The 16,621-nt window shown below is 49.3% G+C and overlaps 4 non-coding genes across 4 annotated transcripts; all 4 read left to right on the forward strand.

Moving 5' to 3' along the window:
* Window positions 1-319: 319 nt before the first annotated feature.
* Window positions 320-391, forward strand: TRNAA-AGC. Its single transcript has one exon. It is a non-coding gene; the product is annotated as a tRNA-Ala (tRNA).
* A 6,720-nt stretch (window positions 392-7,111) lies between these two features.
* On the forward strand, window positions 7,112-7,183 carry TRNAA-AGC. Its single transcript has one exon. It is a non-coding gene; the product is annotated as a tRNA-Ala (tRNA).
* Window positions 7,184-10,773: 3,590 nt separating this feature from the next.
* Window positions 10,774-10,845, forward strand: TRNAA-CGC. The gene has a single exon. It is a non-coding gene; the product is annotated as a tRNA-Ala (tRNA).
* Window positions 10,846-15,144: 4,299 nt separating this feature from the next.
* TRNAA-AGC lies at window positions 15,145-15,216 on the forward strand. Its single transcript has one exon. It is a non-coding gene; the product is annotated as a tRNA-Ala (tRNA).
* Window positions 15,217-16,621: the final 1,405 nt, after the last annotated feature.

Here is a 16,621-nt window from a genome sequence, read left to right on the forward strand (position 1 = left end):
TCCGGCGTCCCCGGCGCGTCACCGCCTGCCGCCGCCGCGGTCCCTCGGGTGCTGGGGATCCTGGTCCCCGCGCTGTCGCCACCTCCGGCCCTCCGGCCGCCCTTCCGGACACGGTCCCTCCCAGGCCTCCGCCTGGCCGCGCAGTGAAGCCCCACACGGGGCCGTCGTACGCCCGAGTGCTCCTTCTCCCCGCCGGCCGCGGGGCAGAGTCCGGTACCGCGGCCCGCGCACCCACCTCGGCACCGCGGAGGGCCGTGGGCTGCCGCCGAAACGCCCAGCGAGCGCTCATAAGCCTTTTTCCGGAGCCCTCTGCAGGCGAGGGGGTGTAGCTCAGTGGTAGAGCGCGTGCTTAGCATGCACGAGGCCCCGGGTTCAATCCCCGGCACCTCCAGTTTTAGAAGTGCAGTTTTTGTTCCAACGGCTCCCCGGCCGCTTCAACGTGTCTGCCGCCTGCCACTTTCCTGGGTCCTTGTTTTCCTGCAGTTTTCTGCACTCACGTGAAAAACAACGACCCGACCCTACTTGGCTTGCGATTCGCGCGCACTCCAGTCGGGGCCTGGGCGTGGCCGAGGCTGCAGACCCTCCAGCTCCGGACCTCTGCGGCCGCGGACGACCCGGCGCACCTGCAGTGGTGTCACCTCGCTGTGTCATCGGAGAGCTCCACGCACGGAGCCTCAGCGCACTGGGCCCTCTCCTTCGATGTCCTCCTTCTCCGAGCTGTTCTGTGAGAGATGACATGGTGTCATCCGGCCACCTTCCCCCGGTCCCAGCCCACCGTCCTCCTCCCCTCTCCCCTCACCGCTTCCTCTGCTGTTACACCTTCTGTGCGTGTCTTTGACTCGTCGTTCCTGACTTTAAAGAAACTTCTATAGTATCATGTAAGCTTCCCATCTAGATAGAAGTTCTTTATTGTGTTAAATAAACTCTCTCCTCCTTCTCCTTCTCCTTCTCCCGGCTCCATCCCACGTTTTGAAGGGCTTTTTGTACGTGCGGATATGAACATCTCAACACACACTTCCAGGCTTCAAACACACCCCTGGCAAAGAGCCAGTCCAGGGCTGCCTCCTGGGCCTGGAAGTATGCATGTTAATGGCGTGGTCGTCCCTCAGAAGGATGGCCTCAGAAAGTGGGGGGCGTCTGTCAGGCCCTGAAGAAGGGGGTCTGGGCTGTTTTGACAGAATTCTGGGAGCCCCCATGCCCATGGGAAGATACACCGCCATCAGCGGCCCTAGGACATAAGCACCTGTAGCCCAGGGTTAAGCATGGTACGGAGTGGCTGCCCCAGAGTTTCAGGGCTATTTGTGTTTAATCACAGCTTCCCAATGTAGGCCTAAGGTCAACCTAACACGCTCTCTTTTCCAAATTAACCAGTTTCCTGACTCAGGTATGTGTGTGTCCGGTAGGGTCTCTTTTGAAAATACAACTTGTACCTGGACCACAGGATGGTCGAGCTTGACATTAGATTGTGACAGTACTTGCAAAATTAGGTTATGTAGGGGATGAAAAAGATTTCCTCAGCCCTCTTAGGGTCACTGGCTGGGTCTGAACATTAAAAAGACAAACACGTATTAACAGAAGAATAACATACAGATTTATTTAATATAAGTTTTACGTGACACCGTGACAGGAGGGCCTTTCTAAGGGAAGAAAGACCCAGGGAAGCAGGCACGAGCATTTGATGCTGGGTTTGGTGCACAGCGGTCATCCATGAGGAGTGTGACAGGTGAAGGAGTCGGAGGTAATTTGGCAAATTGGGGGAAATTCAGCAAGGTTGTTTTTTTAGGTATTTCTTTGTCTTTGGAAATAAGGATGCTCCTTTCAGTCACAAGAGTGCATACCTTTTCCAGGTCACCTTTTAAGACCTGCTTTAGGGAAGAAGGGCAATAGAGGGAGGCCCGAGTGACCTTTTGCTGTTTTCTTAGATCCCTTCAGCTTAAAATATGTAACATGCCAACGTGCCATATTTTGGAGTGGTGTGTCCTGAACTCCATCAGTAACAGGTAGAACTTGTCAGAGGAAGAAACAATCTAAACTATAGAGTTCTCCAGAGATGTTATACAGGAAAGGGTTGTGAGGATTTTGTGGCATAGATCATATTATGTTAGGACTTAGATCAATTAAACAAGGAGGCCAGTAGGGGAGGGTCCTGTATCCCTGGATGAGCAGATGAAAATTAAACGGTGTATGCGCCAAGGTCAGGACGTAGAAACCAGGACTACCAATCACAAACAGCCAACGAGGCTTCACTATAGCCAATCAGATGACTCCCTTCCTCAGTCTTCCGCTCCTCGTTTAAACCTGATGGCAGAGCTTGCCCCTAGCAGATCTGAGTCAATTTTGCTCAAACCACAAAATTTTAATATGCCTCAATTTATGTTTCAATAGGTAGAATATTAGGATAAAGACCAGTCTTCTGAAAAGGTTGATTTAAAAAATGAATTTCATTTATACTGCTTCTTTAGGTTGGAGAATGCGGAAAATGAAATGTACGTTTTAATGGGAGATTCTGGAGACTTGTCATAGCTTTAGTGTTGTTGTATGGGGGAGGATGATTATGAGAAAGAGTCGTAGAAAAGATTCAGCCATCCTAAGAGCTTCTTGGGTGAACTCTTCCTAACAATCAGCTGAAAAGCTTGGAGGAACCTGTCCTGAGTTTGTGAGCACTTTCAGGTAAGGGGTACACCCATGTTCCGGAGAATGGCACGGGCGCCCCCAAATGGCCATCATGGAAACACCGAAGTTCTTTGCTGTGCACGAGGGTTTTGAGATGCCAGTTGCCTTCTTTATGGTAGATTGTTGTTTTTGATTATGTCCTTCTGGATTCTCAAAATCACATCGAGAGACTGGTTTTGCAATACAGATAGTAGTTTTCTAGGGCATTTCCTCTAGCATCAAAAGTCTAACTCCAGAATACGTTTCAAGATCATAACTGAGCTTTTTTCCAGATGTTTCTTTTCCTCTAACAAATAATTAACATTTTCCAATTTTTAATTAAGGTTCCCAAGACAGTTAAAAATCTCTGTATTTCCATTGTGGTGAGCATAGCAGAATCTACACAGTTGTAAATTATTTGTTGTACATCTGAAACTAACATAATACTGTGGGTGAGCCATACAGCAGTTTAGAAAAATCTCCATGTTTCCATACCATAGCATTTCAAATGCCCAGTCTGAGGTCACATGTACTCCCAGGATAGATGTGGACCCTTAAACCTTTAGTGGGGTGTCCTGCTCACGTCAGAACATTAGTCAAGTCACGGGAGTGGGTGTTGGGCAAAGGTAGCTTCCTTTACCGGGCCTGAAGAAGTTACGGCCCATCCAACACAAAGCACACCTTGAATCTTTAAAGATACGAACACTGAGAAATCGGAGTCGCACAGGGCTGATACAGTTGTATCCGCACACGGCAGTCAGGACATACTCCCCTTTCCGTCTGACAAAGAGATCAAGGAGGCTCCTTAGAACAGTTCTAGTCGTAGATAATTCTGCTCACCTCAGTCTCCTTCGCCAGCTTGTAAATACGCTCATGCCTGATCTCACTAGACCTTTCACCTCTGCACAGCTCGGGGGTCAGCACAGACGGCACCCCCTCTGGCATGGATCCTAATAGGATTTTGCTTCAGAACTCCCACTTTTGTATATTCTTGCTCATATGGTCCGTGTCTTTTCACAGCTTACGAAGACTGGTGAATCAGAGGAAGGTTTTTCTCTGTGCCAGCATGTCCCTGCCCCTCTCCTCGGAGCCATGTCTACCTAGTCCTAAGCTTTCCCCTGGAGAGCCACCGAGCACACCGTCCTCACGTGAAGGAACGGAGGGCTGCAGCCCAGAGGTCAACCAGGAGACCAGCAGATGCCCCATCGGGAGACAAATGACTAGAGGCAAGCGAAGATGCTGGCCTTGGTCTCTGAGACAACGAAGCGAGGGGAAGCTAGTACTTCAGCGTTTTTTAAAAGGTTTTATTTTTTAAAAGTAATCTCTTTCTGTCAGTGTGGGACTCAAACTCACGACCCTGAGATCAGGAGTCGCCTGCTCCCCTGACTGAACCCAGTGCAGTAAAGCGGCTCCTGGCCTCCTCTGAACTCTGCTTCAGGCCGCGAGCCTAGAAGGCCCGCTGGGTTTACATCCGAATATCCTTGCAGTGGTTTGCAGGAAAACCGAAAGGCAACAAAACTCTCGCCATCTATTTTTGTTGTTGTTAAAACAGCTGCATAGAACCAAGTAGACTAGATGGAATCAATGATTTGCTCTTTTTCAATCAGACGACTTCACCTCTACTCTCATTCCTGATTTTCAGTAAAGGCCCAGAGAAACAGGCCCTTGGATTTCTGTCCTCCGTATCATCAGTCTTATCTGTCTTCTATCACTCCTTCATTTCTCATTTCTCCAGAGTCCCCTGCAGCCAACAGAGTCAAAGTAGAGTGGAATGGGAGGGGCGTTTTAGAATACGGGAGGTTTGTGACACCAAAAAATGGGACAAAAAATATCATGCTAAGAAGTGTCCATCACTGGGGCACCTGGGTGGCTCAGTCTGTTAAGCATCCGGCTTCAGCTCAGGTCATGATCTCAGAGTTCATGGGTTCAAGCCCCGTGACAGGCTCTGTGCTGACAGCTAGCTCAGAGCCTGGAGCCTGCTTGGGATTCTGTGTCTCCCTCTCTCTCTGACCTTCCCCTGCTTGCACTGTCTCTCTTTGTCTCTCAAAGATAAATAAAAAGCAAAAAAAAAAAAAAAAAAAAAAAGAAGTGTGCATCACTTTTTATTTTAGCGGGTGCTCTTAGCGCACCGGTGTTAGTAAGGCTGCCCTAACAAATTACCAACAGCGGGCCACCTGAACCACAGGGATGCTCCTCTCAGCTCCCTCAGTCTCCAGGAACAATCCTTCTTTGCTCATCTTCCTTTCCGGGGGGCCTCTGGCGCCCCTCCGCTTCTGATCTCTGCCTGCACCATGGTAGCGTCTCCTCCCCGTGTCTCTGTCTGACATGTCTTCCTCTTCTTAGAAGGACATCAGTCAGTGCATTTAGGGCCTCATCACATTTCAAAATGATCTCCTCCTAACTAAGTGCATCTACAAAGACCCTGTTTCTAAATGAGGCTACATTTTCTTTTTTTTTTTTTAACTTTTTTTTAAGTGTTTTACTTATTTTTGATAGAGAGAGAGAGACAGAGCATGAGAGGGGAAGGGGCAGAGAGAGGAGACACAGAACCGGAAGCAGGCTCCAGGCTCTGAGCTAGCTGTCAGCACAGAGCCCGACGCGGGACTCAAACCCACGAACGTGAGATCTGACCTGAGCCGAAGTCGGAGGCCCAACCGACTGAGCCACCGAGGCGCCCCGAGGCTACATTTTCAGGTTCCAAGTGGACACGAACATTTGGAGGACATGATTCAATCCACTACAATATTAAATATATGTTGTCTTTTGTCAAATGCTTTTTCTGAACCTATAGAGATAATCATTCATTTTTTCCCTTTTCTCTATCAACACGATGGTCTATACTAATGTTGTTAAAGATAAGCCAAATCTGGAGAGTAGCTGTAACGGCAGGAAAAACAGACTTTATTCAGGAATGTTGTAATAAAGGGACAGAGGCCTCAGCATAGAATGGGACTAATTCCACATACAGTATTTGGCAAATGGCAATTTAGAGTCGAGTGGGCTTGGGGCTCACCAGTGGGTAGAACGTCCCTAGGAGGAAACATCAGGGGTAGGGAGGGGTTCTGGCTAAACGGACCTAACGGATTCTTGCTGGCAGCAGGCCACGTGACCATACATCACCCGGGTGATGGTGGAGGATGAGGCGCCCAATCAGATTTGGAGGACGGGGGAACCCAGCTGACCGAACTACGGATTCTTGCCAAAGCTGAACAACACGGAGATGAAAATGGAAGTCCAAAAGTTAAAGCCTAGTTGAAAAGGAGAGCAGGGGACGCTGTGTAGACTCGGGTGCAGAAGGGAATCTTTGTCAGTGTTTTTCTTAATGCTGAGGGATCTCTGCATTTCTGGAAGAGCCCCCAGTTGGACATCCTGTATTATGTGAAATAGGCTTATAGTTTTAATTTTTGGTGCGAACCAAAAAGGCTTGTGGTGAATGTTCTACTCACTTTATGTAAAGAATAGGAAGTTTTTCTTATTTTTCTATGCTTTGAATAATCTAAGCAGCACCATTATTTTCTGATATTTAACAGTTTGGTAGAATTTCCTTGTGAAAGTATTTTTGCCTGGTGCCCTATTTGGGGCATGCCTGTTCAACTGCGTTCTCTGTTTTTCTAAAGTAATGGTCTGTTTGCCTCCTGTCTACAAGGATTAACTTGAATACCGCATCACAAAACCCACTTCATCGAGTTCTGAAACCACTTGCTGAGCTGGGCTACGACGCTGCTCACGACTTTTTAAAAGCCCCCTTGTTTTGATGGTGACTTCCTGCGGTCCTGATTTTATGGGTTGGCACTTACTTTCTCTTAGGTTAGCTGGAAGTTTGACTATTCTGTTGCCTTTTTTAGTATCTAGCTTATTAGTTCCACTTTTAAAAACTCGTTATTTTCTGCGTGCGTCTTGCTCAGCGCTCACTCCGTTTCGTTTATTCCGGGGCCTCTCGTTTATTTCGCCGTTCATCTTCTAACGTCTTGAGCCGAGTACTTGGTGGCTTTGTTTTTTCACTGTCACCCGCGTCCTTCTGGCTCTAATTGGAGAAGCTGGGGAGCCACGTCCGCACCGTTGGGGACCGCAGGTGCGTCCGCGGGGCGGGGCGGAGGGGCGCGGCCCCCGCGGTGGCGGAGGCGGGGCGGGTGTGGGCTGCAGGTGCACGGCGAGCGCTGTCTCCCGGGTCCCCGTCCCCGGGCGGCGTCCGCCCGCTGCACCTGCCTTCCCTCGGTCGCCTCCGCGCGCACCATCTCTGGCAGCCGGGAGAGCGGGAAAACGAGAGCGCGGACTCCGGAGAGACCGCTTTCGCGGCGGCCCCGCGGAACTCGGCTCGGCAGCGCGGTTCACTCCTCCCTCCGCGGAGCAAGACGACGGTCCCGCCCGGCTGCCGCCGCATTGGGCGCCGCCTCCAGGGAGGCCGCCTCCAGCGCCTGCGCTGCCCTTGAATAGTCTCCCGGGAAAACTGCTTCCCTGCGGGGGTGTAGCTCAGTGGTAGAGCGCGTGCTTAGCATGCACGAGGCCCCGGGTTCAATCCCCGGCACCTCCACTTTTGCTCCGGGTCCTCCCTGCAGAGCGGGTTGGTGTGGCTGCAGGTAGGGGGAGCCATTGCCTTGCTTCCATTTTACAGCATTATTAACAGAGCCGGAACGGAGAGGGGAGGACCGCGCGGCCGACTGGGAAGACGCGGGCTCTTAGCCTCGCTTCCCAACTCCTCCGCTTCCGGCCGCGGTGGCCCGCGGCCGCTCCCACAGCCCTCCGCGCAGGTGCAGCGCCGCCCGCAGGCGTCCGCGCCGGGTCCCCAGCTCCAACGCGGGTGCCAGCTCCGGTCCATCTGCACCCCGAGCGACCCGGCCCGGCGCAGGTGCGCCCCCGTCAGTGCGGTCCTCGCGCCACGCGTGGTGGCCCCTGCGAGGTGCTGAGAAACGCAGAACTTCCGCGCCCCGCGCAGACCTGTTCAACCACAACCTGGATCCCCGGTTGATTCTTTCTGCACACGAAGCTTCGGGAAGTGCTGGTTTGGGTGCTGGGACGTGGCTCAGGAGGGTGTATATTATAAACGCAGGCCTGTATTCTAATTTCTTTCCAATTTTCTATTCCAATGTCGGAAATAGTGTCAAAAATGTACTTCTGGGACGCCTGGGTGGCTCAGTCGGTTAAGCGTCCGGCTTCGGCTCAGGTCAGATCTCGTAGTTCGTGGGTTCGAGCCCCGCGTCGGGCTCTGTGCTGACCGCTAGCTCAGAGCCTGGAGCCTGCTTCGGATTCTGCCTCCCTCTCTCTCTGACCCTCCCCTGCTCTCACTGTCTCTGTCTCTCAAAAATAAACAAAAACCATAAAAAATGTACTTCTGTGTTCAAACCATTTGTGTTGTCTAATAATTGACCTCGTTCTCTTCCATGGTAATATAATATTTGTTAATATTTTCTGAATCAACATACATAATTCAATTTGAGGTGATGTTTCTTTTACCTTTTAATAAAAATGTGCAAATTTTGCAATCAACACTGTGCTAACTTCCAGTATGTACTGGGAAGTTTGTATCTTTCTTTGTGCTCAGCAACATTTAAGATAGGATAATATCTTGTAATCATTTCCATACTCAGAGCTGCCTCGTCCTCATCAAATCTTTAGGAGCTTTGGTATTAATACCAAAATTAATAATTTGGCTAATACCAAAGCCCCCTTTAGTGTCCTAAGCCCTGTGATAGATTTTGAAGATCCCAAACTCTTAGCTACCACAATAGAAGTGTGGGCTGAAGGACTGTTCAGGGATTGGGAAAGCCTGGTTCCCTGGACGAACGGAATGTCAGAAGTTTCCCTGTGAAGGGATGGGGGAATTTGTGTGTGTGTGTGTGTGTGTGTGTGTGTGTGTGTGTGTGTGAGATTAGGGAATTTTCAAAGGAGAAAATAAGTTCCAAGGAAAATTATTTCTCAAGTTAAGATGTCTTGGCTTTGGGATTTACGACTCCATAAAAGATTCAGAAGCAGTGCTCAGGACCCAGACTTTCGTAATGTGAACAATAGCTCATCTTCTGTTCTGCTGTCATGTTTGCCCTCGTCTTGTTTTCAAGGTACAATTTCACAGTGTCTTCCTGCCACTTGTGCCTGCCATGTCAGGAGACCATGGGAATTCATCACGTTGCAAAAAGAAACAAGACAAAACACGAGAAAGGATATCCTGAATTATCGCACTGCTCTTCTGTATTATATTAGGGCTCAGCCCAAATGGAGAAAAAAAAGGGGGCGGGGAGGAAAAGGAAAAAATGCTTCCTTCCTTCCAACCATAGACTTCTCCGTAGAAACTCACCTCTGTAATTTACAGGGAAAGAGAATATGGTGAAAAAGCCAAGAGCTTAGTATGAAAAAGCTTTAGGAAATATTGGATGTAAAAAATTTTAATTATGAAAATAAACAAAGCAATAAAAACAAATAACATGTGCTGCCTGAGGTACTTCTTTGAGAGCAAGTGGTGTCTAACTTTGACTCAGACTAATAGTGACTTGTTTTCAAGTACATTGTAGATGAATTCTGGAAATTCAACCATGTTTTATTTGGGTGTTCTATCTTTTAACAAAAGCTTATCTTTTGCTTAGCTTTCTTAGGGAGAAATTACAGAGTAAGAAACTCTTAGAGAAAAGAAGATGTGGCCGTGTGGGACCGTCTGCGGGAGCAGGAAGAGGCGGATGGGCAGCGCCGGGGGCTGCACAGGAATGTGGGGGTGGACATGACCCTTGAGGCCATGTAGACACTCTAACTCATATTTGAGACTCATTCTACTATTTCAGTCATGAACAGAATTTTCACTCATGCTGTGGATGGAGAGTGTGAATGTTGTCAAAGAACACTGATTAACGATTATGGTGTTCAGTGTATCTTAGGGTAAACAGAAAAAAGAACCCAAACCCTTTGGTGAGAAACTTCTAGTACTCCTACCAGTACGTAGGGCTCTCCAGAAGCGATTTAGGGATAGTTACTGGATGACCCTGGGAGCTTTCACAATTGTATTTTCACACCACCGGAGAGTCTAGATCATATTCCAGTCATCCTCACAACACTTACACTTGCACGCACACACACACACACACACACACAGGTACGAGGGCTTGCAGAGTTGGGTGGGGGGCACTTCTCAAGTGCTCAAGTCCAGTGAAACCTGCCACTTGTTTCCTTCTCTCTATTCTAGTAGCCCCCTGAGCCAACCAAGAGAGAAATTCTGCCAAACCAGTAATGTCCTTTCGATTTCAAGAGACTCAATGACATACTTACTTAAAAAGACGTAAGATGAAAAAGAGAGAAAGTCAACTAGGAGCCTGGTACCAGGAAATGAGTCTTTTGGGGTCTTTCCGTGGAAGTTTCAAGGCCGCAGGGCTAACCAGTGTGAATCGGAGGATTCAAGGTCAGTCAGTCTGGGAAGAAGGCTTCCCGACTCACCCCTAGAACCTGGCTCCCAGAACCATCAGTGAATTAGTTCCTGAGTCCACATCTCCGAGGACACTCAGCTCTCAATCGATTATACTTGTGCCCTCTGCTCACGCCCACCGCCACACTCAGGTCTGGGCACTGGGCGGGGGTGGATTCCCTAAATTCCCCGTGCCCGGAACCACACCACCCCTTCCTCTCCACCCCTCCCACCACCCCCGCATTCTCCAACAAGGACCACAAACCTGTGGGCTGTTGAAAGACGGGTCCCTTGGCGCGTCTCCCTCCGGGTCTCGCTCTGCAAACCCAGGAGGTCCCCCCATCCCTGAGCGGCTACCGAAAACGTTACTATCCAGGACGCGCCCTCCAGCCTGCTCAGTTGCCTTCAGACTTTGATAAATCCGAACAGACTCTTAGCAACCAGCGAATTACCGGATGAACTGCCTGAGGTTGGAATCCTCACCTGGGGTTTTCCCAAGAAAATCTCGCCCTTCCCTCCCGGTGGAGCGAACGGCAAACAGCAAGACGTGTTTAATCCAGGGAAGGGCCGGCCAGTTTTCCGACAGATGCTTTCAATATTTGGTGCTCCTTTTCGAGCTCTGCCTGCTGAAAGATCAGCCCTCCCCTCCCCCACCGCCCCTCCCCGCAGCCCCCAGGCCGGTCCCCACACTGCGGCTCCTCAGGCCCTGGAGACAGGTGCGCGGAAGCCCGCTGCAGCCAGGGGGTGTAGCTCAGTGGGAGAGTGCGTGCTTCGCATGCGTGAGGCTCCGGGTTCGACCCCCGGCACCTCCAGTCTCCCCTCCTTCCTTTAGGAATCACGGGTTGTGGTATTCTAGCTGTTGTCTCTTTATTCCCTCGCAGTCTGCTCAACAGAAAACCAAACACATGACCCAAGACGATCATTTTTGACTGTTTAGACCCCCAAAACCTCAAAGCCACCGGGGGCTGCGGGCACAGGAGACGCGCACCGCCAGTTCCCCCGGCAGGGGCAACGCGTCACTGCGCACACGCAGCCTGAGCAAACAGGTGTCCGGTCCCCGGGGGGCTGGGGGCCGCTTCCGGCTGCGGGGGCCCGGCTGCGCGCCCCGCTGCCGCATGTCCCCACCCCTGCCCCCAGGCCTCGCTGGCCTGTCCCCTCCGCCTCCCGCCTGCAGGACCCCTGTGATCCGCTGCGCCTGCCGCACAACCCAGGGCTCCAAGACCCTTCTGTCCTCACACTTGCAAAGACCCTTCGTCCCTCTGAGGGGCGACACACGCCGGGGAACGACACCTGCGGTCGCTGGGAGCCGGAATTCGGCCAGTTCCTCCCCCCCCCCACTCCACACAGCACGCCCGCCATCAAGTCACACAGGTGTCGTGTTGGCCCCTGCTTCCACTGCCGTCGAGAGGACACGCGGGAAAAGGAGGAGCAAACAAGAGTCGCTTCCTGTGTTTGCGGTGACGTCTTTGGGAGGAGAAGCCGCAAGTCGTTTTTCCTTCCCCACTTCTGTTCTCTCTCGTCGCCCACGGTTTGACACAGTGGTAAGTGGGTGGCCGCGACAGCATAGGGCGGCACACAGCCAAAGTCCTGTCAAACGGGGGGGGGGGAATCTGCTTTAAAGGACACAGTAGCCTGCGTGTGCCAACTGCTAGTTCATACCGTCTGGTTTCCTTTCCTCGAATCACTCCCTTCTTTTAAAATCCCTGCATCCGGGCCCTGCGTGGCCCAGCCGGCGAAGCGCTCCTCTCGTGACTATGGCTCAGGTCGTGGTCTCAAGTCTGTGGGTTCCAGCTCCGCATCAGGCTCTGCGCTGGCGGTGTGGCACCTGCTTGGGATTCTCTCTCTCCCTCTCTGCGCCTCCCCCACTCACTCTGTCTCTCTCAAGATAAATATATAAACTTAAAAAATAAGAAATGAAAATCTCTACAAAAAAGTATACCCAGAAATGTCAGTTAACACCCACCATGCTACTACGAAGAGATAGTGGAGAAAAACTGCATGGTTTCTGTCGAAATGGAAATGATTAGCCATAACATGAAGACAGTTCGCCAGTGCCTCAGGCATTTTCGCTGCAGTGAAAGAACAGCCATTTCCTCTACCGCTTCTTGTCCAAACTTCTGCTCTGCGTTTACCAGGCACTTCTCAAAGTTTCTCATCCACTGATCGCCCCACTGAAGGGCTATTATGGTTTCAATCTCAAGCTATCTGTGCCCATCACGGTCGCTTCCCAGCTCCTCCTCGCTTCCCAGCTCTGGAGAACGAAACTCATCCCTTTTGGATATCCTTAGTTGAGTAGCTCACAAGCCAGGAGTGTGAAAGGGAAACAGAGCAAAACACCTGCTAAATTCTAACATTATAAATTGGCAAATTCACGCCTTTGTCTCTGCCTAGCAGTATTTTCAATAGGATAGGAACTGCCGGAGAAGCACGTACTGTCCAAATGTTGGGATCATTTCAGAGCACCGCATTGCCCCTCCCTCAACAACCAATAAATCTCTATCTATCCATCTATCTATCATCTATCTATCTATCTATCTATCTATCTATCTATCATCTATCTACCTGTCTATCCATCTTGGAAAGAGAGACAGAGAGAGAGATTATTCTTTTTCTAAACGATTTCAAAACCATTTTTGGATACTGTGCCTTCTTATCTACAATTCCTTTATTGTAAACTTCCATCATAATCTTTTTATTATACACTTCAGTATGTATTTCTTAAGAGCAAGGACATTTCATTACCACAGCACAAATTTTGAAGTCAAAATTTGTCTATAACACTGGTTAAGGGGCTCCTGGGTGGCTCAGTTGGTTAAGCCTCCAACTTCGGCTCAGGTCAGATCTCACATTCCTGGGTTTGAGCCCTGCATCGGGCTCTGTGCTGACAGCTAGCTCAGATCCTGGAGCCTGCTTCCGGTTCTGTGTCTCCTCTCTCTGGCCCTCCCCCTCTCATGCTCTGTCTCTCTCTGTATCAAAAAATAAATAAAACATTAAAAAAAAACACTGGTTAAATAGTATTATCTAATATACAGTCATATTAACTTTAGTTATGCCAATAGGGGTGCCTGGGTGGCTCAGTTGGTTAAGCGTCTGGCTTCAGCTCAGGTCATGATCCCACAGTTCATGGGCTCGAGTCCTACATCGGGCTCTGTGCTGACAACTAGCTCAGAACCTGGAGCCTGTTTGGGATTCTGTGTCTCCCTCTCTCTCTGACCCTCACCTGCTCGCACTGTCTCTCAAAAAAAAAAAAAAAGCACATTAATTTTGCCAATAAATTTCCTTATAGAAATTTCTGTCCCAAACCAGGGTCCATGACAGCATCATGTATGAATTTAGTTACTCTTCAGTGTTTTAAAATCTGGAACGGTTTCTCATGCTTCTTGTCGTTCATGAGATCGACACGCTCCTCAGTGTGTGTAGCGATTACACTGGAGATATTTGGGAGAATGTCGCCGGAATGATGTTTCCCTCCATCGCACCAGGTGGCTTATTAGTCATGTTTGCTTTGATCACTTGGTTAAGGTTGTGTTCCCCAGATTTCTTCCCCTTAAAGTGATTACTTTCCCCTTGTAATGAATAAATCTATAATAAATACTCTGAGACTATGTAAATATTCTGATCATCATCAAAACTTTACCTAAGTTCTTAACATTGATTTATGAATTTTGCCTGAATCTAGTATTGTTCTGATGGTGGCCAAGTGGAGATTTTTTTAAACCTTATTATTACTTCTCTTATTAGTTCACACACCACTGTAAGGAAAACTTTCCCTTCTTCCATATTTATTTACTTAAGTGTCCAAAGATTATAATCACTTCTTGTCATCATTCATGGGAAAATGTCTCCAATTTGACCAGCGAGAGGCCCTTCCCGTCGGCCTGTGGACCCTTTCGAATTGCCTCCTTCATTTTTAAGCCCCTACATTCTAGTGCAGAAAGTACAAAGTTCATCTTGTACTTGCCCTGGTCCAGTCCTAGAGTCAGTGATTTCTAAAAGTATCTGGTTCCCTTTGGTGAGGAGGGGTATTTAAAAACCATTGGTCTAGAGGCGCCTGGGTGGCTCAGTCAGTTAAGCCTCCGACTTTGGCTCAGGTCATGATTTCATGTTCGTGGATTCGAGCCCCGCATCGGGCTCTGTGCTGACAGTTTAGAGTCTGGAGCCTGCTTCCGATTCTGTGTCTTTCTCACTGCCCCCTACCCCTCTCATGCTCTGTCTCTCTCTGTATCAAAAATAAAAAAAAAGTTAAAAAAAAAATAAAGCCCATTGGGCTAGTATTGCTTTTTGTTATAGAAGTACCATTTCTTCTAGGCCCAGTTAGCCGACAGATCTGGGGAAAATGGCAAATTCATATATAATTCCGTACTGATGGCTTTAATCCCAACCAACAGGACTGTTCCTTCCCTTCTTCCTTCTCTAACAAGAGAGCCTCGATTTCCAACACCAAATATGTATTCACTTTTCCAATCCCGCAAAAAAAATTCATACACACATATACAAAAATAAATAAAATTCACACAAAATAGCAGAATTGCGACACCCTTACACACTACAAAAAATAATGATAACCCTGCAACATAGAGGTTAAGATTGTTTGCTTTTTCTGTCTTTACAATTAAGATAAAATACTGTGTAGAACGTTTACTTGGATCTGTTCATTTTCTCTCCGTTGTGGTTATGTTGTGTTCGATTTGTTTCTGTTTAGATTCAGTTTTAGAGTATTTGTACACACCCTTGAGGGAGTCTTCATTATTTTTTTTTTTTTTACTATATAAAAGATTGATGTATCCAAGAGTCAAAAGAATACCAAAAGTAATGCTCGGAAACACTGCAAGAGAATGTCGTGTCCCAGGACGCACCCACGCGTGGACTGGAGGAGCCTGCAGGCCGTCGGATCCCAGGGGAGGCCGACTCTGAGCAGGGCTGATGGTGAGCTGACGGGGAGCGAGGCGCCTTTAGTCCTGGGCAGCCGCGCCTCAGAGAGGAGGTGGTGTAGGAAGTGGAGAAAGAGCGAACTAACTATAAGGGGCTTTGATTCGATGACCTAACGCTGAAGCTCAGGGAACTGCAGTGATAAAAGGGCCATAGGAGGCCCCCAAAGAGAAGCGCCGGGAGGGGGTGTAGCTCAGTGGTAGAGCGCATGCTTAGCATGCATGAGGCCCTGGGTTCAATCCCCAGCACCTCCAGGTCTGCCTTCCCTTTTCCGCCTGCATTTCTAACATCTCCCCGCTCCAGATATGTCAAACTTGGGTTGCTGCCCACGGCGCCTTCTTACTTTGGGGCCCCGGGAGGTAGCTGAGCTTATTTGTTGTTCATCCGATTGTTCAGTCCATCTGTGCCAGCATTCTCAGCCTTCCCGAGCACGCCGGCCACCATCAACAGGCTCCAGGTGCCAGAGGGTTGTCAGGTGAGCCAGCCCGTGGAAAAGATGTCACACGTGGAGTGGAAAAGCCGTCACATTCAAAAGGGGACTCCAGAGTGGATGTGGAGTAAAAGCGGGAAAGTTTACTGAAGCGAGAACACCCCTGAGATGTGAGAGTGGGTGAGCCCAAGGGGGTGGGGTTTCCGTCTGTTATAGACAGTGGTTAACAAGCGGTGGGGGCGGGGATTTCTTGGACGCAGGATTTGGGGTTTTCTTCCTTATTTGATCAGGGGCTTCTGGTCCTGGCCCCACCATCTGGGGCGTCTGGTGTGACGGGGTGTCCTGTGAAGTGCGGACCGACAGGCCTCTGACCCTCCCCAGCTGGGCGTGGCCTCCTCCGCGGTGGCCTCCAGGCTTCCTCTTAGGGCCTAACTAACCACCCCTAACAGTAGCAATTCCTCCAGCCTTCCTTCTTTCTTCTTTCCTTGTCATGTAAATTGGGGGCTAATGACGGTGGAGTAAGATGCATAACCTTAGTGAATGGGCTTGCTGGGCTGTGACCCTGCACGCCTCCCAGGAACCGGCACCCCAGGCGGCGATGGGAGACTTTCCAGCTCCTGGGAACTTCCTGGTGCCTCATCACACGCTCTTCCGCTTTCCGACCTACCATCAGAGACTAGTTTTTCTTGGCTTTTGAAATAATAGAAATAGAATCATACAACATGTACTCATTTGAGTATTTCACTCCATTAAAACAATTAGATTCATCCACATTGATGCATGTAGCAGTTCCCCTAGTGCTGGAGGCATTCCGAAGCATGGAGACTGTGCAGCACAAGGCGTTCATGCCTTTTCCTGCGGATGCACATTTGGAGTGCTCCGAGCTTTGCCTGAACGTCTAACACAACCTGTGCATGTCTTTCGAGGGTAGGTGAAACATTTTCCCTTCTCCCCTTCTAGGTTCTTCGGCTGGTCTAGTAATTAATGTAAGACTTCTAAGATAATTAGGGATGTTTTCTAAATTGTACCTTTGTACTCTCAATTCAAGTTCTTCTCTCAGTTTCTCAAATGATTGGGTTTATGCTAATGCTCTGTGATTTAAAATAGGTGTGGGACATGTGAGTCACACGCTGAGAGAAAATGATAGAATATGTAGTTTTAGGATTCATGAGCAAATTCAACGGCACTTTTCAAAAAATAATGTAAAGAAAATTAACAGGAGAAAAAGA

This window comes from Suricata suricatta, chromosome 7 (genome assembly GCF_006229205.1).
Source record: "Suricata suricatta isolate VVHF042 chromosome 7, meerkat_22Aug2017_6uvM2_HiC, whole genome shotgun sequence".
NCBI lineage: Eukaryota > Metazoa > Chordata > Mammalia > Carnivora > Herpestidae > Suricata > Suricata suricatta.